Raw genomic sequence first — 27963 nt, 5'->3', positions numbered from 1 at the left:
GAAAATGCTCGTCGCAATTTCCCAGAGCCCAAAGTGACATTGAAAAGACTCCAATCAACTGTCTGAAACCCAGAGACTTAAAGGATTTGCCCCCCGAGAATTGAGTTTGTGGTGGTAAACCAGAGTCATATAAGTCCAACGTTGAAAACCCACACGTAAAAGACAGCAAACAAACATATCTGCAGGACAAAGTTGAATAATCTGTCCATGTCAAACAAACATGGTTTCAGATTGGAGGCCTTCATCAGAGAATGGAGGAAAATTGAGGTCATTTTATGCGCAGGAGTTGACAGACAAAGATTCTCTTTTTGTTTTCCTAAATGAAAATAGGTAAAAAGGTAGAGATGTTCTGATACCATTCTGTTCTTCCTGATACTGAATTCGATACCAGGATGTGAGTATTTGCTGATACCGAGTTCCTCTTGTGTTTTATCAACTAAATCAGTTCGTCTTTCCACTCTGGAACAGTTTTTATACAAATTGTTACTGTGTAGGCTTCTGTTATGGAAAAGAAGAGGTTAATCTTTAAGGTGGATAATAAATTATTGCATCAGATTGTGCAATCACAGAAACCCTTAACCCAGTTTAGTCTGAATCTGCGCTGAGGCACTGCTGATACTGGTATGTGTACAGGAAGAGCTCTAAAACAAAGGCAGCATATCATTAGATTTAAGAAGCTGGAACCATAAAATGTTTGATATTTTTGCTTGAAAAATGACTGAAACGATTAATCGTTTATCCAGATAGTTGCAAATCAATTTTGTTTTGACCAATAATTGATTAACCGACTAATCGTTGCAGTTTTAATTGGCACGTGTTTATTAAATACTGACTGGCTGAGAAGATCTGATTAATTACCACGCCGTATGTATGTTGCACCACCCGTTTGCACATAGGACAGAATATAAAAGAAATAGTCCACTTAGACACATCCTCTTTGTCCACAAACACATGACTCGTCTTGCACAGTTAAAAGAGTCTTCAGATGTCTGAACAAAATGACCACGGAGGCACTGAGCCCCTCATCATTAAACAGAGTCAGCGAACACAGATCCAAAACATTCTCCTGCTGAGAGGGTCATTTCATATCCTGAGAGGCAGGAGGCCAGGGTCAAAGTTCAAATGAGAACGGGGGTGGTAGAGGACTTCCCTCGGGGATATACCATTGCACACCAGACAGGGGGGAAAAATCAGACAGACTACTCAACCTGGTAATACATACGATTGTGAAAAATCTATAGTGAGTGGGGGAGGGAGGTAGAGGTGGACACAAAAACACATTAGATGTGCACCGATATGAAAAGGCTTCATATCAGTCTGTTGAAAAGCCACAACAACAACAACAACAACAACAACAACAACAGACATCTGTGTAATACCAGAGTCATCATTGGACTAAAACCAACAAATCTGAGATATCTCTTTATAATGACCTTAAGAAATGAAGATTGTGACGATGACATTTGTCTGAAGTCTACTGCATCACAGCAGCTAAATTTGAAAGATGAAACAAAGGACAGAACTCAAAGACAATGTACAACGAGACATACATGTCACATACATAAATATAACAGAAGAGCATATCCAAAGCCCTTCAATGTACATTTGATCTGGGATTAAGCTACTAATCTAATTGTAGGATTATATGGTGTACAAGAGAGAACTCCAGTCTAACCTTATTAAAAAGTCAAAGGCAATGTTGTTGTCCTGCATTTACATATTATTATATAAGGGATAATTCATTGAATTTATTGAGTGGTTGGCCGACAATCACTGAGCAGATTTCTGATTGGTGGAGCAGTTTGACTTATAACGTGGTTCTGCCAAAAATGATCACGAGTAAAAAACAAAAGAAGAATTTGTGTACTCGTAACAAGAGATCAAAGATGGCTGACAAAATCAATTCTTTGTTTTGCCTTTTTGTAGACTACTGTAAAATCCAGAATATAAATCCCACCGGAATATAAGACGCAGTCTGTTTTTGGGGGTAACCCAGGGGGTAAAGGGTTTTCTATAGCTATTTATAAATAAAAACGTTTACACAAGTTATTTCAACACTATTCATTACAGCCTACCATCTGTTTTCACCATGTCGAATTCACTATCCTGCTAGCTACCGGTGCTGTAGCTAGCAGTAGATGGCAGCCAATGGTAACGTTGCTCGTTGTGAGGGTGGTGGCTGCAATAGAGGTGCATGTCCGTTGTAATAGGACTGCAACAAATTGTAAATAGGAGACGATGTAGCGGCTTGGACCCTGAGACACTTTCATGCGGACCGGTGACGTCGCCACTTAACAACCGGATAGCTCCATCATCTGGGTAAAATACCAAAACACAAAAACAAACCTCTCTCTACATTTTATACTGGTATATTGGTCGCACCTGTTTATAGGACACAGCCCACTTTTTAGATGTAAAAAAAAGTATTAAAAGTGCGTCTTATACACCAAATTTTACGGTAATTCGATGAGGTCAAAATGGTTGATCATTAGAGCAAAGTCTGAGTATGAAAATACCTGCTTCATTTATCTCTTCATGAATAACAATAGAAGCTTTATGAGAATCAGATAGTGAAACAAATACAATTTCCTGTTTTTTTGTATTAATCTCAAGAGCCGAGATTATTGTATGGGAAATTAAAAAGAACTGTGCAGACTAGATCTAGATTGAGACGTTTATCAAATACACAAAAATATTTGTACACAATGCTGTTTTAATCAGAGGCTGTTTACTTCATAGTTGGCATTTTAAAAAGTCGAACACATGATTTTGTTATCTTAACCAAAACCCTGCAAACCAGCAGCCAAAACTCTGAATGAAGATAATTGTGCTATTTTATTCTCCACAGGCACACCAGAGACGGGCTGTTATTTTGGGCTCAGAGCTTTTATCTCCATTAATTTAATGTTGCCTCAAGCCGTGACAGAAAAACAGTCAACAGGTTAATCCACACAGAAGTTTATGCAGTTCAGTTCAATGAGAGACATGCCTATCCAGCAAAGTCAGAGTGTTTGAGAATGGGACTTGACTTGCCAAGGATACAATAACACAATAAAAACCCCAAAATGCAAAGAATGTGGTGGATAACGTCCCTTTCCTGAGTTATTTTGCATATTGGGAAAAAAAGCTGCAGACTATGATTGGCAATGAATGAGAAAAATGAAGCTGCACACAATTTCCCCTGTAGAGAGGCCGAGTCTTACTGTGCCCTCGTCTGGCCCCTTTTTTTCAGTGTTCGGCCACTGACAAACACGATTTACAAGAAAATTCCTCACTTCAATATCAGAACAAATGTAATCATTTTGGCGATACAGGTATGTGCAAAAACTACATCTAAGAGAATAAAGACTCTTGCAGATGTTGCATCCCGTAGTACCAGCAACATAAATTTTGTAAAGTGAGCCCTGCAATGCACACGAGCAGTATTATGCCATCTGTGTGCAAACAGCACAATAAGCTAGGGCTAAACTAGGTGCTAAAAGCCAAATTGAAAATTCAGTAAAGAGAGAAGATCCAGGTTGTTTGTTTTTTCAAAATCAGTGAGAGATGCTTCCCATCGTCTCGGCTTTAAAATAAAATTGTTCATACTCTCAAATATTGACTAAACTGTTTAGAATGAGAGAAATTATGTTTTACCACATCGGGGTGTAATGTTGCTTTAAAAAGCTAGCAGAGCTTTGCCGTGCAGCCAGCCGGGGCGATGACTTTGCCTGACCCACCTGTCTGTTGATCCTGCTGCCTAGCACCAGACTAAACACTGACATTTTTACAGCGGCTTATTGGCTGTGGCTGACTAACAGGCAGCCAATCAGCGTGCAGGGAGGGACGGATGGAGGGCGAGGAGCAGACTGTGAGGGTGGAAGGGAGAGGAAGAGGTTGTGCAGAGACAACCAAACCTCATACAAAATCCCAACACGAAAGCACGCCAAGAAAAAATCTGCACCAACATGACACGCTTTCAGCACGTTGATACTTTTCCCTCTGAAAAGGGCGTCACACTCTGCATCTTAATTTAAGGAGACTTAATGATAGAGATAGCAGCAGTTTTTGCTGGGGTTTCAAATGTTGATCCATAACAATAACAAAGTAAAAGGGCGTCTGTTTCTGAAAGGCACTGAATTGATAACGGGGTCTGAGACGAGGCTGCTATCAGACCGTGCTTTTACTGTCGCTGGAGGAGATCAATACTTAATGAATTCCAAACGGCGGAGTTTCAGAAACATAAATGTATCCTACACTCGAGTGCATAAAGTAACCTCTGCGGATCGATGAATATGACATTACACACAGCCAGAGGAATGCATCTTCTTAATTGACCTGAGCATTTTCAAATTAATTCAAACGACAATTAAAATGGATCGGACTGTGCGGCACCTCCGTCCTGAAACATCTGAGAGCTTTTTACTGTGTGTGCGATTCACCTCGTGACCCGGCCTTGTGTTTTAATTACCGCTGTCTGCTATCAGGCAGCTCAGGCTATACGACAAAAACAATGGAGGAATGAAAGGCTTAGTTTAGCATTTACATAGTGATGGAATTAGCACTATACACAGATAAGGTTAACATTGTCCTCTAATCAAATGTAATTAAAAAGTACACAGCTGCTGTATAGAAATGTAAAGGGACTAAAGATGCTGTTAAACTGTTAGTTTTATAAATATGGATGCCAAAACTCTCCCTTAAGGAAACGCCTACGTGGTTACATTGTTAGCAGTTATTGTTTTAAGTTGCTTAAATATTAAAATTTACATAATTTGTTAACACCTAACAGACAGAGACGTAACAGCTTTGCTAATTTGACATTGTGATATTTATCTGATCTTGTTTTGCTCAGAACAAGTCATGTGAGTGGGAGTTTTTATGATGAGTTGTTGTTGTATTCTTTGTATTTTTAGTTTTTCATATTTTTCTGTTTGATGTTGTGTTACAGACAATATTTTAGCTTTCGGAAAATGTCTAAATATTTGATCATTTGTGCTTTGATGCTATGACAAAACTGTTCCTTGAACTTTCAAATGATACTCAATATAATTGAGTGCATGGTTTTAGTGTTAAAAAATGTGTCAGCCATTAGAAAGGATACTCGTAGAGATAACTGACAAATGCTCTTGACATTATCGTAAAAAACAAAACATTCAAACTGTAGGCTGACAAACAGAGCAGAGTGTAATTGCCATTAGCTCATTTTAGATGTATAACACACTAATACACCAGTAGAGGTTAAACATTAGTGCAGGTGAGTTAAAATCATTCAACACACTCAACTCTGAGAACGACAAACAGTTACACCATTATTCCTTTCAAAAGAATCTCAATTGTTTCATTATGACATTCAAATATGATTTAAACAGCCGAATTCAAGCATCAACAACACGCTCAAAAAGAGTGTCCAGTTTAAATCCCTCCAAAGGTTATCTGAGGAAACACTGCTGTGGTAAACAACATACTGGCAGCAAACAGACAGTTTTCAGCTTCTACCTGGCATAACATCTTAGCAACAGGTGTGTCCATTTCAAAGAAACTCAGACCATTATACGGCACAAATAATTTCAACAGGCTATCTCCAGAACAGCGCCCCGTAATCGACTACATTAAGGATGTATTCTCATTTAGGAGGCAGAGCAGGCAGTTATCATAATGATACCTTTTCTGTGCATGTCCTCACCAAATGCTTCTCCAAAGATAATCCCCCTGCACAACCTCTCATTATCAAAGCAATCTCCCCACAATGGCAAGAGGAACACTGGAAAGGACGGGAATTAGTGTAGGACTATGGAAAAATGATTGCCGATTCAAGACTTTAATTAGGCTCTTGCAAAAACAATCAGACACAATTAGGAGGGACCAGTCAATAAGTTAAACTCATAAGCAAGAAGCAGATGAATTAATATTTGATGATTTTTAAATGGCTGTTTGAGCTCAGATGCCTCTCGCTCACAGTGGGATGCTAGTTGGTGGAGGGAGACCACAGCTCTCACTGGGCTAATACAGCAGGTGACTTGCAGGTAAATCAGCAGGTGCAGCAGCACTGCCTTCCAATGAAAACAGCCATTAGCTTGTAATTGACTTCCTAAGCACCGTCTGAGTGGGTCCACTCTGAATGTTTATGATGTCCACAGAGCACCATACTGATTTCAACGAGGTCAAGCAACAACTTAAATACTACATCAACATTAAACTTTTCATTTGAGCAGGCTGTCAATTATGCCAAAGCCTAGTCAGATGTGTTAATAACAAGACACATTATCATCCATTCTTTTAACAGGCTGGAATAATTATAAAAGGAGCTAAAATTACACGTTGATTGCTTGCTATAATTATCAAGGCATTCCGTCAACTTTACTTCACACATGTTCAAAGGCGGGGTGCATTCAGGACCTCACTTTAAGCCATTTAAAATCGAAATACTGCCCTTGATTAATTTTTTACACCCATGATATGCTGTAAGGCTTGCCTAAGTAGAAATCAATCCCTAAAGTTTCAGTTACAATCTTACTGTCAGGCTAGAAAAGACAAGAAGCTGAGATCTGTAATTATGATGTTGCTCTGTTGTGTCTGGTTATTTAGAATAGTGATTCCCAAACTGTGAGCTGCACCTGGTGGTATGTAAAAGCCTCGCTGAAAGACCAAACAAGTGCACTATGGCACAGGTCCTGAACAATATGTTGATTTAACTTAACTAAAATTAGTTTTCATTATTTAAATAGTTTAGAAATAAAACTTCTAATGAACGGGCGACAAGAGGTGACGTCCAGTATAGCATGAACTGTTGCATTCTGACTCTTCTTTGTTGGTTAAAGGGAACATATTTTAGCTATGCAATCAATTTTCTATTACTCTAATGTGTTTTTGAATCACGTTGGTGAAGTTTGGTTTCGTTTAAAAAAAAAGTATACATTTTAATTTAATTATTTTTCGGAGCCTCTCCTCCCTCCTGAAATGAACAAGCTGTTTTGCCATTCAAAGGTTAGACCTCCCCCACATGTGCGATCCCACATGGGGGAGTGGCCGTCACTCCAAAGTTGTAGAAAACATGGCTGCTCTAGGATCGGTTATTCGGCCTAATATGTACGAGCCAGACTCATCAGGAGGTATCGGAATGGCAAGTTGAAATCTTGAGCCTGAGGTGAATGACAGTGAATGACAATTGGTCGATTTCAGTCAAAGCAAGGTCTTGCGTAGAAACCTGCAGCTTTTCTGAACGGCCCATTTCAGAGGCGACCTTTTTAAAATGTCATTCTGGAAAAACACGGAATTATGCAGTTTTCACATTTTCACTGTGAACGATAAACACCCGAAAATGTGAAACCCATGCACAATATGATAATATCCATTTAAAGAAGGGCTCCTTTAAATTAAATTTTGAAATGGCAGCAAGGTCCAGAAAACAGTTGAGCTGCAAGTGAGTACGCTGCCTCGGCAACAAGCCTTATAAAACAGGCTCATTCGTCTCCCTGATTCTCATAATTATTATTATAAACAACTTGGCAGTTTCATTATCACATTGTTGGTATCTGCAATGAGAAGTTGTACCTGTGAAATTTGGTACACAGTTGCACATGGTCTGAAAAGTTTGCTGGCCTCTAATTTAGAATAATCTTTTTTTTCACAAGGAAATATTAGGATTAAATAAACAAAATCTTACATTTTCAAGGTATAGAAATGCAGAATCTAAATATGGTTACTGACCTAATTTGCTTTCCTTTTGAACAGACACACAGACACAGACAGACATGTTGGGAACATCAGTGGACCTGACATCTGTGTAACACTGTATCATGTAGTGGATTTATTGTGCTATGCCTCTGTGATCTCCTGCATACAACCAGATCCATATGACACATGTAGACCTTCAGCACACTGTATGGTGCTGTAGATATGTAGGACAGCTCAGGGCTCGAAGCATGAAATCACATGCAGCTGGTCCGGACAATAAAGTCAGACAACCGTCCAAAGTTCATGTTCATCCATTTGGAATTAAACCATTTGTCTTTAATTATTATTCCACTACAAAAGCGTGAAATATCCTCATGTGTCCGGGAGCTCTGTGTGTGTGTGTGTGTGTGTGTGTTTATCAGTGTGTGTGAGGTGATGCACTCCAGTTGACAACATGTGGCTGCTCTCACCCCACAGCCATGTCTCCTCACAGAGCACATGTCAGTCAGGCAGAGGAGCGGGACGGGACGGAGCAGGATTATAAGGCAGCCTGGTGTTTCCACTGGGGTCTCCCCTGCTGGGCTACATGGTCCCCGCTCCCTTTGTCTGCTGTTAACCCGTTAAATTCCGTGGAAGAGCCCATTCACAAATGTGTCACACACCCCGGGGGGGCATTTTGTGAGGAATAATGATCTTAAAGGGGTTACACAGCATTGCCACTGATTCCAAACCCCCCCACGCATCACCCCCCCTCACACATTCATTTGTTTCATGGGGTGTTTGCGGATTCAATTATTGTCAACTGTTGTCCTGAGTCCTAACAAACACTTTCTAAAAGAGGACGTCCCAATGAAGTCAATCCACACCAACACAGTAGTTGTTAAAGAGACTCCAGCGTCCCATCATCCCAGGACAAAGAGGATTCTTGTATCAATGCATTTATGTATGGTTACCTATCGCTTAGCTAGTGACAAACTGATTCTAGTGCTGACTACAAGCTTGAACAGTTATCCACATGCTCTAAATTGTCACTATTTGAGACTATTAATGTCACTTTTGAATAACTCTCCAGCCAAATGACTGCACCTTCAGTCATTACAAAAAACAAGCTGAGCTAACGTTAGCAGCACCTAGACACACAGCGAAAGCTTTGCAAGGACATTGATATTTAGTGTTTTTAGTGACCTCTGCAAATTATTTGGCTACCAGTAAAACCTTCTGTACAAGGAACACATAACCTAAATACAAGCTAACCCCCGAGAAACAAGTTGTGCTAATTTTGCTAGCATTAGCTTGGATATCATAAAAACAGATTCTGTCTTAATAAATGAATTCTGGGACGATCATTTTTTAATTCTGTTTTTTGTAGTTGAAGTTTTGTTTTAAAGATATTTCTTTGAGTGGAGAAAATACTTCTTTAAATACTTACTTTTTAACATTATAATTGTGTTTTTTTATTTAACGGCTAACAACTACACATAACAATTACATCATCAAACATATTTCTGATTGGGAGAATTAAAACTATTTTGTAAGCCGTTCCACAGGGCTGTGAAGAAGTAAGTCTGGATTTCACAAATGTTTTTAAGAAGGATATATATTTACATTTTGATGAGGATATTTGACCTGTTATTACACCTTAAGTGCACACTGGTATGCAGTATTTTAGCAACAGTTCAGACACTTTACTTCTCTCCTGTGCTGTTGCATTAAGCATTCTTCCTAGCTAACAACATTTGTGTGCGTTTGTGTTACAGACAGAGATAGGGAGCGCACACGCGGGAAGTGTTGCGGGTTTACTTAGAGAAAGTGTAATTATACTGCAGTAATGCCCTCCATGATTAATGATGTGGGCCTCTGAAACCAAACCATCGGGCCATTGGCAAATTACCACTATAAAAATAAACCATGATGTGAACAGGTCAGCGAGGCCAGAGCACAAAATGTCTCATAGTGTGTATATATATACAATGTGTGAGTGAGCGGGGAACGAGCTCCAGTAACCCAATTAGTGTTCGTCCACTGTCAGAGACCAGCTCCATCTACATCAATGTTACGCAGCTCAGCAGCCAAAGAAAAAAGTGTTTTGTTGGCATTTTTGAGACAAGCTCACACATGTACATTTTAAAGTTGGAACAAAGCATCTCTTTAAGTGCTAAGCTAGTCCGAGTAACGCCTTTAGAGCTTAGAGAGCCAGAAACAACGTGCTCTTAATTCTTGTTGACATTGTCCCATCATCACGGCTCTCGAAGGGAATGTGGTGCAAATGAATATCAAATGTCTGACTGTATGACCTAATCCTCACTGCACAAGTCATTCTGAGAAACAAGGAAGCTTGGGCTGAATCTGACGAGCACAATAACCCTACCACTGCTTTGCTCCACGCACAAATTCCTGAAGGGTCTCTTAAGCTCTGCCGAGTCAAGTTCACATTTCTTGTCAAACACTGAATACACCGCTCTGTGCATAACCACATTTGATTAGTTCTCCACAGCCCCCTCCACCCAACAACACACACACACACACACACACACACACACACACACACACACACACACACACACACACACACACACACACACACACACACACACCATTCTCGGATGGAGAGCACTTGACTCGTACCCAAATTGAACTCTTATGCACTCTACTTGTATGAACGATAATGCCTTTTTGTAGCCAAACTGCAGTGGAGTATTTTCAGTGAGAGCGCGGAGCTCAGAGTAGCAGCAATCAGGGATTCTTGTGGTTTTGAATCAACATTTGGAGACGCCTGTTCTGCTGTCGTAAACATGACAACTATACAATTATCACTATGATCATTTGCACATTTATTTTCTGTATTTTCCACGTACTCACCACAAGGGTTAAATCAGAAAGAATTAACCAACAGAACTTTAAAGAATTACATTCATTTATTTATTTAGAATTACATTTATTTATTCCTAAAATGTTCAACAGATAACTGAGTGAAACTACACTTGATAATATTGTCCTTAATTCATCTCAAACACACACTATCTTTAAAATGTATCCTTTAAAGATTTGAAGGCTTCAAAAATAATATTCAATTGAGGCAGAATTGGACCTGATATCTGATCTGATGGTGTTTGAATGTGAGGACCTCTTTCTTTGGCAGAAATCTGCACTCAGATCACAGAGGGGGAATCCCTGAATGATGAATAAAGAGCTACCTGTCTGGACGTCATGCTACACTGATCATCATTCCACTTATGACAGTGATTTTTGTTTTGTTTTTTTCATTTGTATGGTTTAAAAAGGACTTTCACACTTGTCAGCACACACTTAAGTGGCATCTTCATAAATTCCAGCATCCAAACGCTACATGAAATGAACAAAACCCAACGTTTCAGCGCCACTAATTCATCCAACTTTATTGCACGTTCAAACAGATAATTAATGACCTATTAAACGCACGGCCCTGTGGTTTCTTATGAGTATGAATTTGAAGTGTGCATGCATCTTAGCATCAATCAGATGAAAGCCTGACAAACGGCCCCCTTCTTTTTAATAACAATAAATCAAAGCTAGCACATGGCCGTCTCCACGAGGGAGAGAGATAATCAAAAGCAGAGAGAGAGATGGCCAAACATCATGTCTAATGTCCCACAAACTGAGCATCAACTGTTTCCAATTAGGATTACAAAGACACATGCGAGAGATAGAATGAACCCATCCACCCTGACTCCCTTTGCACACAGAAAAAATTATATTTCACAGCCATGTTTGCTTTTCTTTTAGAAAAAAAATTAAATAGTAAATCTTTTTAATCACTCTCCGCTTGCTCTTTTTTTCTCTCTTGAACAAAATATGGGAAAATTCTCGCTCTTGCACGCCATCGTCCATGTTAGTTTTCTTTTCGAGCTTCTTTCTTTGCTGTTCAGTCACATCAGCTCCCTGAGCAGGTGAAGTCAGCCAAAGACTTTCCCACGGTCTGAGAGCAAATCCAACGCCCCGAGCCCTTCCTGAGGGCCGGCCATCTGTCCGCTCTGTTTGGAGTGTGTTAGGGGGTAAAGCGTCAGCTGCATGACCAAATTCAACGTTCCAACACACCCCTCCTTCATGAAGAAAAGCCCAAAGCATCCATTCAGCTCCACACACACACGCACATGCACACACACACACACACACACACACACACACCCACACACACACAGCTTGTGCCCAAACACAAACAAATCAACACAAACAGTCAGATGTGACTCCTCACATTCGGCAGATTTGCAGTCCAAAGCCCGCACACACAATCTGTTTTAGTAACAATTATGCTCAATGATCTGTTGAAGCTGCTGAAAAATACAAACATTTTACGTGGTTACGTTTTTCTGATAATTAAAAACAATAAATGTTGAAGAATAAATTCCCGTGAAAAGCAGACAGATAATTCCCTCCTTCCTCTTTTTTTTTACAAGTTGCTGTTTGGAGCGAATCCTCATTAAGATGAAATCGCTGCCTCTTAACAAAGGAGTTCAGCACATAAACCTTGACCTTTGCTCCCCGCGAGGATAAATCATCTGAGCCTCTGACTTCCACACAATACAATTTCAGCACAAAAGCAGCTCAAAATGTAGACCGAGAAAATGCAGGAACATTGTGGCTCACCGAAGAAAAACATCTTACTTTGAATTAGGATTTGCCACGATCATGTGACGCATTTCTTTCTTTCTCGAGCACATGCTGCCGCCCCCATCCCAAAGCGTCCCCCCTGCTCTTTTTTCCCTCCTCAAACTGACGTGCTATCATTTTATTTCCCCTCTCAAAGAGCGACTCTGCCGCTGGTGGATATGGTCCTCGCCCCGGCCTGACGCATTTTTAAAATGCGTGACATTGCCTCTGTGGGAGCATGAGAACGGAGCTTCCTCAATAGTAGGGTCCCCATACCCGGCCCGTAACCATGGAAGCAGATGCCTGCCCTCCCGGCCCTCCTTACCTCCTGTCGATCGCAGGCTGTGAGCTGCTTCGGCAGTGAAAAGAGGCTGTGCCTGCCTTTCTCCTCGCTCTGACCGAACTTGCCCCACTCCTCAAAAGGAGCCATTGAACAGGTCACTGGTCTAGACTTGTTTGCACGGTCCAGGGAGCAGCCTTGATGTAACCCTTGCTCTCCTCTCTCTCTCTTTCTGCCTGCCACACCAGCCGCCCAGCGACTGCAGACTGTGGAGGGGTGGCGGGGGGGACATTGGAGACGTGGATTTGAAAAGGAGCCCGTCCGATTTTGCCATTGTGCCTTTTCATTCATCGATCGAATGAATATCGAACCTTCTGTCCCTGCGTGTGTGAAACGGATAGCTTAGCAAGCATTTTTTTCTCCCCTCTCTCCTCTCAGGTCGTGTTGTGGGCCCAGTGCGCTGATTTCTTTCGCACTAATTGTAAGAACGTCGTTTTTATTTAAAACAATTATTCCTCTTTGAATATTACTGCTAAGTTTAAATCTGATGCAGCTGCTATTTTTATACTTTATTGAAGCAGAAATGAGGTCTGGTTGAATTTATCTCTCTTCCCTGCTCACTGAACAACCCGAGTTTGATTATTTGAAATGTTATTTATTGCTTTAACTCATTTTTACACATGAACAAAAAAAATCTAATCATTTACTACTGATTTAAATCAACAAGAGCATCATTTTAACTGTAATTAATAAGAGGTGCATTAGGTGCAATAATAGGCGTTAAGCAATTATATATCAAATCTTAAAGCAGGTTTAGAACTCAAGAATTAGCTGAAGCCCTTAAATCTATTAAATATTAAAGTCTTAGAAGACAAAAAAAAGGAAAATATATAAAAACCTAAAACAGAAGCTTGATTTGTTAAAGCTGCTGTTTGTGGTTGAAATCTTATTAAAGTGATTGTTTATTCACTTATTTTGCTTTGTTTCATTTCATTGTTTTTTATATTAAATGAATTCAGATTTAAAAAAGACATTAATGCGTTATCTGACCCAAACTAATAATTATTAATTCAGACAACATGACAAATAACCATGATTATCATTTCAAGTCAAAATACAATTAATGGGTCAAGTGCTGCATCGACCACAATAACTTAATCATTATTTCAGGGCTGATAAAATTCTATTTGTTTACTTTATTAACATAAAGTGTGTGTGTTTATATATTGACCTCTGCAGTAAATGCGTATGGGTAAGCTTTGACAGGACAGAGAGAGAGAGAGAGAGAGAGAGAGAGAGAGAGAGAGAGAGAGAGAGAGAGGAGGGCGAGAGCTTCGATGACAGCTTCAGTAAAAGGTGAGACGATCAATGTCAACATATCAATATTGTTCAATCAGGGACGAAAGCGCGGAGAAGGTGACTATTTGTTCATCTGATTCATAAAGCAAAACTCATTTTGCTGTTCAAGCTTTCATGACTTTTCCTTTAACATTAAAATGGGTGCAGGAGAAAAAGAGCTCAAATATATTCCTGCTTTGTTCTGATTTTTATCTTTAAATTGGGCAAAAGAAATAAACATAATGTTGCCCATAAAAGCCAGAAACACCTTCATCATCCCATAATTTTACTGAAAATCTTATAAATACATCTAATGCATTCTAACAGCAGGAGGTAAACACGTATTTCAACTGTGCTTAAAAGCACAAAGAGGCAAATCAGCAGCAACTCAAACAAGGTGAAAATCTAATTGTTAAGATTGTAAACACACGATTGAGAGTCAAATTTTTAAAAGCAAACCCTGCAGAGAGGAGCAGTTATAGCCTCCATGCTCCATGTGACAAGTTGCTATGCAGGGGCCAGTGCGAGGGGGCAGGAGGGGGAACAAAACGGGGCAGAAAATGAGCAAATTCAAAGGCAGAGGAAGGAAAGCAAAAGAACCAGTGAAGTAAGAAGGCGAAGGCATTGTGTCCGCACCACAATCAAGGCTGCTCCCACAGCGAGTACCAGGCCGGCCTGCGAAAATATTGCTACCAACGCAAACCCACATCCAAACAGCACAAACCCAAAGAGCTGCAGCAGGGGGTTCGCTGCAGGTCTGACAAAATATGGTTTCATGGGAAAATAAATGTTGCAACTTAACAGACGGAGGAGCAACAGTGAGAACATGCAGCGAAAACACTGACAACTTCTCATTAGTTTGAGTTTTATGTGATTTAGTAAAATCTTAGAAACAAATCTACACAAACATAAATATTTCTGAAAAATGTGGAGCTAAAAAAGTCTAAATTCTTCTGTATCAGGCCCATTATATAAAACAGAGATGTAATAAACCTGGACAAATGAGGAAATAGCTATTGTGATTCCTATTTATAACAAAAATAATAGTAACAAATAAAAATGTAATCAAATAAAGATGTAGCATATGGGAAATATTAGTGTGGTTAAATTATTTGGTTTAAACATGTTGTTTGCGATCTCTTCTACTTCAAAGGCAAAGTCTAAAAATGAAGGTATAAAGAAGAATCAAATAAACAATCCACAAAACACTGCAAAACATTATTCCTCCTTTTGGTTAAGAAAAGAAAACAGAGCTATGATATACTAACAACAGATGTGGCATGTTGGAAACAGAGCTGGCTGATTTGAGCAGGAACAATGGTGGAGAGAGGGGGTGTGTGGGGGTGAGGGGGGTGAGGAGGGGTGAGGGGATGTCTCGACTGAACCAACATACAACACAGCGGCAGGGACAGGCCGGCCAAATCTGCCACAAAGACACGCTCAAACCGTCCTGTCTCGTATTACACACGAGCACCACTTTTACACAGAGACACAAAATAAACAATATGAAGCGATAAAATGAGGGAAAATATGAATAAAAATACAACCAGGAAGCTTTTATATTTTTCCAATAAAAGCTAAAATCGTTTAATGCTCCCTGCAGTTTTAAACCAATTCCAAATTGTGCTATTTCCTAAACCTATCTTAGAATAAAACACGGTTAAATAAATACAGAAACACGACTTTATTTTCATTGTAACAAATTATCTGCAGAGGAAAGTGCTGTTTTTCTCACTGCATCAATCAAATTTTGGATGTGACTAAATGACTGTGAGAGCATAAATCTGTTAAAAGATAAAGAACAGATTTCTCTGCACCACACACACACACACGCTGACACACACACACACACACGCCCTAACAGCAGCTCTGGCAGATGTTCCCCGGGACACACGAGCAAACCAGCGTCCCATCATCACCACCATCCTGCCTGGAAACAGAGGCAGCCGAATGCCAAGTGCAGCTCCATCCACCTCGTCTGCTCGCACCGCCGCAAAGACACGACCCAGTGTCAGCGGCGCGCACACGCATCATTACGAGGCAGTGAGGCTGACCAAATACAAGGGAGCATTTGCAAGGGATGAGAAAACCCAGCTCCCCTCGCCTCTGATCGGATCCTGTGCCGGGTTCGTGAATGCAGATTGGGCAGACAGCAAAGCGTGTGACTGCAGCGGCTGACATGAGACAAATCTGCACAGCTACCATAAATTTAAAGTGGGACAAGACACAGACGAGGCTGATGACTGTCTGGAGTCTGGAGGTACATTTTTAGAATTAATCGACACCCCTTATGTGTAAAAAATATACATACATAAACGCTATGTATTCCTCTGAAAGTCTGAAATGTTCAAAGCCTCTCAAACAACATTTAGAGCACAATGAGACACTAAAACTCCCCTGAAATCCAAACTAATGAAATTCTTTTGAGTTGTCTGGGTGATGGGCTACATTAATTCAATGGCGTGACAATCCAGGAGACATGAGGCCTTTAAATAATGAATCTATTTTCAAAATTATCAAATGAACTAAATTATAAATTGTGCAAAGACAGTCAGATTTCAATGCAGTCTTTACAATTTGTTCCTACGTCTCTGTGGTCATGGAGGAGCCTCTGGACTTAATAATAATTTTTAATAAAAAGGCAAAAGTCAACTGAGTCAATCCCCACAGCAGCTCTTGAGTTGAACTAACTTGGACACCATAAGTCATGATCTGTTGTTCCTTCTCAGGGACACAAAAGCATGTGTGTCCCTCCCTCAGGTCAAGCCCATAGGCGGCAGCACAAAACACAGAGGGGCATCGTAATCTCCTAAACCCCCCCTGGAGTCGACCCCGCTCAAAATCAACAATAGAAGAAGATTCCAAACATCTTCACTATATTATCGGACTCATATTAGAATGAATCATTATGCCTGCTTATTACAATATTGTTTAAGAGGATGAAAACATAAGAAAATAGGTCAGTTCCTCTAAAGATGCACTAATTTATGGGATGAAACACGCTTTGGATCACAAACAGCGTGATGATTGTTGTGTAAGAAAAGGCACTTCCTGTGTTTGTCACAGCGACTGTCAGCAGAGTCAAACATTAAGCTTTTGAAGGTGCTTTAGAAGGTGAATTGGAACAAAAGGCCCCTCGCCATAACCACCACTCAGAGCACGCTTTAATTAGGTGTAGAGCAACAAATCCTCCCCATTGAGCGGCCGGACACTTGTGGTGTTGGAGTGGAGTGTATCGTCGGTGAAAGACTGCTAGTCATAACACTAGAGGAGTGTCCCCCCCCCTCCCTCACAAAGACACACACTGGTTCACTAATGCCTGTGTGTTAACAAGCCCATCGTCTGCTTCTCTAACTCATTGTCTCCTGAATGGGTGCTAATGGAGAGACAAAACAGCACACACACACACACACACACACACACACACACACACACACTAACACACACACACTGAGGCCCTCCTGCAACGCGCTGCTCTTTTTATAGACTCAGACTGAACACTTGTGCCTATAAGTTCAGAGCTGACATACCACACAGCAGCCCGTCAGAAAATATGCTCCCACTGAAAATCACCATCAACTCTGAACCTGGACAATCAGAATCATTTGACGGCTTTCCAATTAAAATAAACAACAATAATATGGAGGCAAATTTATATTAAGAGATTTAAATTAAGGTTGAATCAAATTTTAGAAACAACAGTGTTGAGTTTAATTATTCTACATCTAATATCATTCAATAAACTACATGGAAAATTCAAGTTGTGTTATGGCCCTGTTATCTTTGTGAAATAAACAAAAATCTGTTTACCTGAAAGCCTATTTCTAATTTTCAAACAGTCATTTGTTTTAAAATCTATATAAAATCTGCTCTTTTCATTAACTGTCTTAAAAAAAACAATACAATTAGTCGGTTTCTTCTCTTAAACTCTACAGTATAATAATTTGTTTTGTACTTTTCAATAAAATAAGAAAAGCATTTCTGTTTTTGTTGAAATAATTGTATCTTGTATTTTTCAGTTTATAAAATGTGAGAATCACTGAGGTAAAATGGCCGATATGATTTTCAAAAGGCTGAAAAAAACAGAATTAATTTTTCCCTGAATCAATTAAAACTCTACAGGCACACTTTTTCAAACTGTCCACACGGATAAAAGACAAAGTTACTCAGACTGGGGTCAAATATGGGTGGTGGGCTCTAATCCTGAAGGACAAAACCAGCATATCCACCGAGACAAATCTTGTTTGATGGATCCCTGCTGCTAGATCCAACCGCAGCAGTCCGGTCTGGGAGGCCCATTGTGTCAGAGACGCTCGGGAAGGAAACACACTCAGGATTTATTAGAAACGGGACTCCTCAAATACAATATTAATTCACGGACAGCGCGGTCAAAGCAAATTATCTTAATCCCACCGAGGCCTGTGCGTTCTCTCAGTGGGGATGCACAGTTTTAATTTTCTTGTTCCAGTATTTATCTGCTCGGACAGAACCACAAAAAAGATCTCACTTTCCTCGTAACATTTTTTGATTTTTCACACTGAAGTTTACATCTCTGTTTTAGTTGCAAATATTATAATAAAATATAGCTCTTCTTTAATGATACATACATTTCTCCCCAGTGCAAATTAACTTAACCTAATTATAGTACACGTAGATAGTTAAATGTGAAGGAACGATTGTATAAAATGAAACTGTTTTGCCCTTTTTATTCCTTTTAAGCACTTTGTTATTTATGTATTACACAATTTTCTGGCAAGTTTAACAATAAAAAACAAATAAAACAAAAAGTCTGTATCCTGCTAAAATAGTGCCATCATCCGGTGAGGGGATGGTGTGTGTGGCAAAAGAGCAAAGTGAGGGTTAATAAAATAAAGAGAGGATTTAAGAATGAAAAAAGAGCGTCTTCCTGGGATTAAGCATGGCTGTCTGTGTATGTGTTAGACAGAGACAGCGGCAGAGAATAAGACAGCGTTCAGCGTGCTCGAGTGTATCTAATTGTGTGAGTGCAATTATGAGCATCTGCTTTGCTCATCTTTGGTGTGAGCGTATGTATGCGAACACACCCACGCGTGTGTGTTGCAGCTGAAAATGTGCTCGTCTCTGTGGTCTGAGGGCAGAGGCCGGGCAGTGCCTTTAAGCCGGCTCGGGGTCAGTCCAAACACTGGCAGCTATTCATGACCAGATCAAGTTGATGTGAGATTCTGTCCCTCCTCTGCCCCCCATTTCCATATGAATGTGGAATATGCTAAAGGAAAAAAAATAAGCAGGATCCTTGTCCCAGGGAGCCACCACCGGGTGAGAAAACACACATTTGCAGGGGGGGAGCCTACATCCTCCCCCCACGGCAAATAACAGAAATATTGGCATCATAAGCACATTTAGATGGAATAATAAAAAACAGCTTCAACACAAACTCTCTATCTCCTCCTCACACACGCTCAAACAGAGCCAAGGTCAACTCTGCTGTCAGCCGGGCAGCTTATGAATCAAAACATCATCGCACACACATATTTAGAAATGCTTTATCATGAATGAGCACACACGCACATGCACAAGAACACATCCCAGTCACTCTGTATGAAGGGTTTAAGCAGACAAAGGGTTCGTCCTGAAAGACAAACAGCAGGAAGCACGGAAAAGGCAATGAACATGATGCAAGAGATGTACGAATCGAGCAACCCCCAGGAACAGCCAGAGACTGAAAAGACATGAGAGTAAAAAATGAACAAATATCACAGATCTGCATACCCTGGACGTCCTGTATCCTCCCTCTGCTATACCTGGCAGGCCCAGGCGGCATCAGACCCACGCCGTCACGTGCTTCTGCGTGTGTCTCAGACAGACGTAGGCCTCCTGATACACACAGACACAATGTCACGCGCTCCTATTGTTCCGCTCCATCGTTTGGCCGGAGACAAACCCCAGTCTGGTCTAGCTGTTTAAAGGTGGGCTCAAACCCACAGCGATGAGGCCATCTATTACCGGGAAAGTGAGGGGAGGGGGGACAGAGACCCCGAAATAAGGGGGAAAGCTAGGGTTATAACTGACGGTGAGCACCAGGAGCGACCTCAGATACACACGGATACAATGAACGTCAAAGCTCCTTTTCGGATTGAATGTTTTCCACCGTTGAGATGCATAAATAAGAAAAAATTTAAACATAATTTTTCTTGGTCATTTATATGGCCAGAAAGATAAAGATGTAGTGGAAGAGAACACGCTGATAGCCTTTTAAATCATCATATAATATATTTGACCCACCTTTTTAACTACCAGACATATCCCTGAGGTAAACTGAGCATGTGCAGAAACATGGTTAAGGAAAATAACATTAAAGTAACAAAGAGAAATAAGAAAATTGATTAGATATTACACAGATTGTTTTGCATTAAACATGATAATCCTGTGTTTCTATTGTTGGTTCTTTGCCTTCTGATAATCAAACCAATTCACTTCTTTTTGCTGATAATAGTAACCAGTAATAACAATAGTAAAATAAACCTCTGCATATCTGAAAAGGTATTACAATGATAAAATAAGAGCATGTCTAACGCCTTATCATCAGCCTCTTCTCCATCTAAGTCTAAACTTTTGTCCTCCTGGGCCTTTCAATAATTCCTAACTGCACATTTATTAAATGTGTCGCATTTTTACAACTTATTACTGCACTGCAGTTTGCACTGTAACTGTAATTTAAATATGTTGTTTCATTCATCTTAATTGATCCCATTCTGGTTGGTGTTGCTCGGACATTGTTCCAGTGTTTTTACATTATTTCCATCCTTCTTCACAGAACAGTTCAGCATTCCTCATTTTGAATTTTTTACTTAATTAAGCCTTGAAAAATATAAAAGGGCTAAAAAATGTCAAAGGATATGTTGATATTTTTTTAATTGAGTGTGGAAGCAGTCAGTGAAAGGAGTCAGGCTGAAGGAAAACACGGCAACAAAAAAAGAGGAACTGCAAAATGAGCCGCTCGTTTGAAGAGCAGGGAAATGTGCTTCAGTCCATACTTATCACCAGTACTATGTTTTTTAAATGACTATTTGTGTTAGGTATGGAAAACAAATCTGTTTTCCTCATGTCAGGAACAGCATGCATTGCTGGTTGCAGTGCAGTCATCATGAACAAAGCACCACAAACTCTAACCGCTCGGTATTTTGCAACAACATTGCAGAGTAATTTAATTACAACCATCCCATGTGCATTCAACTGCATTAATGTAAATTAAGTGAGTGAGATTCAGTCCAAAGTTCCCTGGCAGAGTTCCTTTTTGACTTTGTCCTCTTGTTGGGACTAACACCAGGCTCCATTTCACGACTGTTTCGAGCACTGTGAATCATGCTGCTCTGAAGTATCTGTCACTGCTAATCACCGGGCTTCAGCCACATGTGTGTGTACATGTTTTTATTTAGAAAGAGCCAATCAGAGAGCAGGGATTTTCCCTCCCGTGGTCTCCCCTTGTAGGACACAGGTGATACTCGTTAGGACCAGTTACTGAGAGACCTCCCCAAGATGTACACTGCACACAACCTGATGAAATCAAACTAAGTTTGACTGTGCAGTTATGTAGTGTTCAGCTCATCATTTTTTTGTGTTATATCAGCTGTGAAAACGTTCCATTGTGTGATGTTTCAGTGACCCTGACACAGTTTAAAAACAGACTGCTGCTTTCTGGGATATTACAGCAGTGATTTATTTTGCAGACATTACTCTGGTCTGGTTAGCATCAGCCCAGCGCCAGACACCTGTACAGCAGTCCTCCTGTATTTACACTGAGATAATCACAAAGGAGGATCTCGACCAGATTGTGTGTCTTATCTACAAAGAGCGCTCACTCCAGTCTGGATCAAAAAGTTACAAGAGACTCAAACAGATTAAAAACCAGGAATGTTTGTGCAAGATTTCAAATGATCCTGTCAAAACAGAATCAAAGAGAAAACCAGAAACTCGCTAAAAACACGGTGGATTTTTGTGGCAGCGCAGACAAAAAAGAAGATTTTATCCTGCTTTTTGCAGTGTCCTACTGGGCTGTTCTGGTCCAACTGAGTCATAGTGTGCGACCCTCTCCAGCAGCACGCCGGCCTCTGCCAGCTACACAAACAGTGAGAGGGAACATGACATCACCCCTCTATCATCCACTGGATACACTGGAGGCTTACAGTTCAGCAGGTTCAAATGCTGCATGCAGATGGAGGCTAATGTTAACTCACTGAAGCAAGAGAGCCTTGCTGTAGTGCGGCTGCGGCTCAGGAGATAAAGCGGGGTTGGCAGTTTGATCCCCGGCTCCTCCATGTTGCAATTTTAAGTATCCTTGAGCAAGACAACAAAGGTCACGTTGCTCCAGATGTGCAGGTCTGCCCATAAAGTGTGTGTGTGTGTGTGTGTGTGTGTGTGTGTGTGTGTGTGTGTGTGTGAGTGAGGGAGTGAATTTGAGGTGAAGATTTAAAGTGTTTTGAGTTTGTTTTTTATATGGTAGAAAAGCTGTTTGTGAATGCAGTCTATTTACAATGATTCTACAGTGACAGCTACCTTTTTAAACTTTACACAATGTGCTGTCCTGCCTAACACACATTGGTAGTCAATACAGTACAGCCTGACCGATAAATCAGTTTACCGATGTTAGCAGCTGATATGTCTCATGCCCATATAAAAACTTAGCAGAAAAAAACAGAATGCAGAAACAATAATGATTTAGAAACTGTCATCACATACTGTAAATTAGCACGGCAGAGTTTGCTCCTATTCAGCAGTTTAAAACACTGTCAGCACTGTCTGCAACACATGTAGCAGAGCATCACAGCTGAGCAGACAGAGGTCCACACTAGAATTGGTTGACAATGAATTATCATGCTAAATACTCTTTAATAGGGATGCATGATATACTCAGCACGTTATCGATATCTGCAGATTATGGCTTGAAAATCACATGTCGATATCGGCAGATAAGTCATTTTTCTGCCAATATTTTCAGCTGATTAAACAATGCTTTATTTCTGCCTAAATGCTGGGTGGTTCCGTAAAAAAGCCTGACGTAATGCTACGACATTAGCTCGGCGCATGCACCATACCTACACTAAAAATGTAACCGTCCATCTCAAGAATCTGCCAGTGGGCCACAACAATAACAGCAGGCATGATATCAATCAAAAACATGTGCCTAATATATCGGTATCAAAATCGGCAATCGGCAAAAAGGGTTAGAACATATTGGTATATCGGATATCGACAAAAAATCCAAAATCGTGCATTCCTACTCTTTAATTACTTTTTTTGTCTGTCATTGCATAAATTTGCAAAAATCCACCTTGAAAATGTACTTTTTTATTCCAGTTCAAAAGTTCACCATGCTGGCCATCAAAGAGGTAATATAAGAGTTTTTTTTCCTCTACAATATTGGTATCAGTCTCGGTCTCAAAAATCAGCTGGCTCTTATAAGATGGGGGTTTTGCTCTGGTTTGGTCTGAAACAGCTATTTTATTTTCCCTACAAGTATCTGACCGATGTGGGATTTTGGAGACCGATAACAGACCGACTTTAGATTGGAAAATTCAAAGTATTGTTAACTATCCAGTTGGAGTGTTGGTGAATTTTTTTTGCTCTATATGGCCAGTAAAAAGGTTTAAAAATCCCCAGATCAGAACATGGAAAACATATGTCATATATGCCTGTTTACATATACGTATATCTATTGATTTATATTGATGCCAATAATATCCTGATAATATCGGCCACCCTTTAAATACACTAAAGTGGTGACAGAGGGAGACAGACAACATGCTGGATGTAGGCATGTGTCCGATGTTCCCTCCTGACTGTACCCACAGTAGTAAGCTGACAAACCTCAGCAGGAGTAAACACAGACGAAATCTCTCTTAGCTCTGGGCGGCCCACCAGGCAGGACACATCAATTCTCCCCTTGCAATCACCACGTCTGCATTCACGCAGATTCCATTACACCCTGGCGACATCACACCCTTCAACAGCTAACATGCGTAAATGATTTTTGGATTTTGTCTCAGTTTAATAAACACAAATACTCCAGATTTGACAAGAGCAAACAAGTGCATGTTGGGTTTTTTTTTAAATGGGTCAGACTCAAAATGAAGTGTCATTATCACAACATAAAACTGTCATGACCCTGTGGTGCATTTTTCATTTTACCTATAACAGGAAAAACTGCAGTTTCTGACAGGAAAATACAACCTTGTCTAACTGAGGTAGAGTGAAGGCTGGTGGAAGACGAAGAAGGAACAGGAGAAAGAGAAAAAAAAACAGTAGTCCACCATGTGGCCCACAATCTATTCATTGCTCCCGTTTAATTTCTTTTGGGTGCATAATCCTTTCAGTTTCAATAGCAAATTTAACAGTCCCCAAGGCCTAAGCACCAGACTGGTCAATACAAAACCAGACAACTAATTACTGAGCGCACCACACTCTCCTCCACCCCCTCCTCCCCTCCTCCCTCCCCCATACTCCCTCTCTCCGGCAGCTGTGGGGTTCATGTACACAAGAGCAGCAGTCAGGCAGTATTAGGTTTCCACTTCCCAGATCTCCCTTAAAAGCCTGTCCCATAATGGCCCTTCAGTCACACAAACACGCATAGGGTTTCATACGCAAAGAAGCACACACAGTTGGACAAGCACATGTGAATATATAGAATCACTTGAGCCATTTTAAGATTCCTAAAATAGAGTTGTGCCTGCCCTCATTTGTTTTCTTGCTTTTCTCTTTCCTGCTTTTCAAAGCGGTGTTTCTGACTTTGTTGCAAATGGTTAATTGTTTTGATTGCATTGTCTCCTGGTGGCTTAACAACCTGAAAGTAAATTGCACGTTTACTGCGAGACGACAACATAAATGTTCATAATGTGTTGCAGTTAAGCACTAGCTTTAAGAGCGTGTAATTACCATGTAATTGACGACTTGTTTTCAAGTTATAAATTAGAGCACAAGTTGACAGGCTGTTAGGCTAATAAAATATGCTAAAAGCTGACCTACATCTCAGCTCTAAAGAGGCGGAAATGAGCAGCCGATTGATCAGTTACTCTATCAAAGGAAAATTAATTATTTTGACAACCTGAAATTTTTAAGTCACTTGTTAACAATAATACAAAATATGCTGTTTCATGCCTCTCCAGAAACATTTATGTAAACTGAATATCCTTCAATATTGGATGATATGTATCAGGCAGAACAAGAACATCAGCTTGGATTAAAGAAACTATGATTTCGACATTTTTTTGAATCATCGTTCATATCAATAAGAAACATGACAATAAGTTGCAACCCAAGTGATTGTACTTTTAGAATGTTATTTCTTGATTCATAAAACAAAATCCTACAATATCAATGATCACTGTATAAAACTGAAATAAAAGCTAAATTGTATGAAAACGACTATACATCATTGTATTGTATAAATACAGACTATACATTCCTCAAAAAAAAGCTTTAACCCTAAACAGAGGGCTAGCATGATTGTATTTTGGCTAATTTGCGGACAGAAGTGGATGCATATGGTGTATGAACCCTCCGCTGACCCTCTGACATATGGTACTTGTGGTGTTTTTAGTGTAGATGAGAAACAACTTATCCTCTGCTTCCCATGAGTAAATACCCCGGCTGTGACAATGATAACATGGTCATGATAGCATGCTCGGTGCTAACCCAGCCCCATGTTGTGTGGTGTTGTGACTGCTGTCCCATGCTTTACAGCCCTGCTCTATAAACAGACGCACTCTCCAGGCTTTGATCAGGACCCGATGCACACACTAACCCAGCACAGCCCCTAATTTGCTGATGGGTTTAAAAAAGTCCCTCAGTTAAGATCACTTCCCTCAGATAATGGGAAGAGTGCCCCCCCCTGTGACCTGAGCGGAGGGTTCTTTGTCTCACTGCTAATGTTTGCCTTAGCCCATTGTGTCTGCATTATCCTGCACCTCCACCCCTCCTCACAGCACAGCTTTGACGCGACACCACACTGGACTGCCCCTCAAAGAGGAAATACTAAATGTATGGAAGCCATTTCCCAGTGTGCCCCTGAGCTCTGTATGGGCCCCCCTCCCCCCGGACCCTGCCACCCCCCCTCCTCCAATGTCAATCTGACCACCGAGATGGTTAAAGAAGCTGAGCTGTTTAAAATGATGTAGAGAGAAAGACACACCAGGTCAGACATGCACACACGAACACACACATGCACACAACTGATGCCACAAAGAAGTCCAGCACCCCCATCGCTCGCAAACAAGGAGGACGAGCTCCTGTCAGCTCAAAGACAAGCAGACAAATTGCCTACGATCTCTTGACCCGAGCAGCTCTCCAAAATAAGCCGCTCTAAAATTAATGGAACCTGAAATAGGATAATAATTTATGTGCATAAAATGTAAACAGGATGCATTAAAGCACAAACAAAGGTCGGCTCAACATCCTCGTACCAGCATCAAATTACCTCCAATACAGCCTCAAACGTTGGCTCATGTATTGACACATATGCCAGTTCATCCACTGATCAAATACCAGAAATAATTTGCAAAATAAAAAAAAAATAAAAAAATACTTGTGTCACTGAAAAACAATTATTTTTACAGCTCCAGAATAGTAGCCTACACAGCATAAACAGGAAGCTGCCACCGGAGACGGTTCAGATCGTTGCTGCCATCTTGGATGTATTTTCGCAGCCACCAACAACCACAATTGTAGAGCGGTGTAGAACTGATTTCTGTCATTTATCATGTCACTTTAGCAAACAACAGTGCTGTGCTAGCAGAAAACATATTGATAGTCAGAGCTAAATGGCTCAAGTAGTCTCATATTAGAAACATCTTTGTCGCCAATACTCCAGTATTATTCTGCAAAGCTGCAAGTCCAACTGCTGCTAACATTAGCTCAGCTTGTTTGTTTTAAAGATTTGTTTGGGCCTTTTGTGCCTTCTTAGAGACAGTGGATAGTGTTGGAAACAGGGGAGGAGAGAATGGGGGAGACACACGACAAAGAGCCGAGGTTGGGAGTCGAACACAGGGCCACTGCATCAAGGACAGTAGCCTCCGTACATGGGCCAGCGATTTAACTGCTAAGCTAAACCGGCGCCCCTTAGCTTGTTTCTATGTGCACTCGTTTTTAGGTTAGGTTGTTGTTACTGGTTATCATTTACAAGGTATACACTTGGAGCTGAACCATCTGCAGAGGTCTCCGTCTTCACACACAGCAGTTAATTGAGTCCAGTAAAATCACTGAAAAAAGCAGTTTCTCTAACACTCTTCAGATGACATAAAAGAAAGAGAGATGTGTCAGAAACATCCTCCACACTGAATTGACATCCATTCCTACATTCATTGATTTTTTTCAGTTAGGGTCAAGTGTTAAACTATATAATAAAAGGAAGTCTATGGCATTCACTCTCTGCAGTTCTTTGGTCATGTTTTAAAAAGGATATACAGGGTGAGTAGTATTTACAGTATCACACTATTGGATTGATGGGTTTCGGCTGAATTATACATTCAGTTATCTGATAAAAATGTTATCATAATCTCTACGATTTAATGGCATATAGATTTATCTGGGGGTGGCTGGGGAAAGAATGAAATGAAGGGTTACTCATACACCTTCTTTCTGTCTTTCTTCTGTTCATCCTTTCCTTCTTTTTGCATTGCCTCAGTTTAAGGACAGCTGGATAAGAAATGGATCAGTGGTAAAGGGACACAGCGTCTCCATCACAGACATGACATCACCCCCTTTATAACCAACCCATTGGGGGCCATTTGTGCCAGAATTCAATGCTGTGTGTGCGTGTGTGTGTGTGTGTGTGTGTGTGTGTGTGTGTGTGTGTGTGTGTGTATCTCTGCATGCTATGAATTACGTTTTTGCAATATCTGTTTTATATAACTTCAAGTTCAAAGACCAACATGTTGTTCTACTTTTCTTATTCATGGTTATAAAAGGATTTGCTGAAAATGTAGCTTTGGGTATTAATCTATTACAGAAAACAATAAACACTTAACATCTGTGTTATTTTCCACTAGCAAGACTTGGCTCGAGGCATTAATAATTCACTAAAGAGCCTGACT

The 27963-nt window shown here is 40.4% G+C and overlaps 1 long non-coding RNA gene across 3 annotated transcripts in view; it reads right to left on the bottom strand.

Moving 5' to 3' along the window:
- Positions 1-27963, bottom strand: part of LOC138594043 (uncharacterized) — a 58059-nt gene that overhangs the window by 23749 nt on the left and 6347 nt on the right. The window contains exon 1 of one of the 3 annotated variants that reach the window (XR_011308350.1): positions 12608-12775. The exons of 1 other annotated variant lie outside the window; for it this stretch is intronic. This is a non-coding gene — a long non-coding RNA (uncharacterized lncRNA). Of the gene's footprint in view, positions 1-12297; positions 12390-12607; positions 12776-27963 lie in introns of those variants that run through there. One more of the 3 variants, XR_011308352.1, reaches the window with a different exon arrangement.

The sequence above is a fragment of the Semicossyphus pulcher genome, unplaced genomic scaffold (genome assembly GCF_022749685.1).
Source record: "Semicossyphus pulcher isolate SPU_LCO1_2020_fin unplaced genomic scaffold, fSemPul1.0.p SCAF_10, whole genome shotgun sequence".
Classification (NCBI taxonomy): domain Eukaryota; kingdom Metazoa; phylum Chordata; class Actinopteri; order Labriformes; family Labridae; genus Semicossyphus; species Semicossyphus pulcher.
This window is presented reverse-complemented; position numbering and strand designations above follow the sequence as displayed.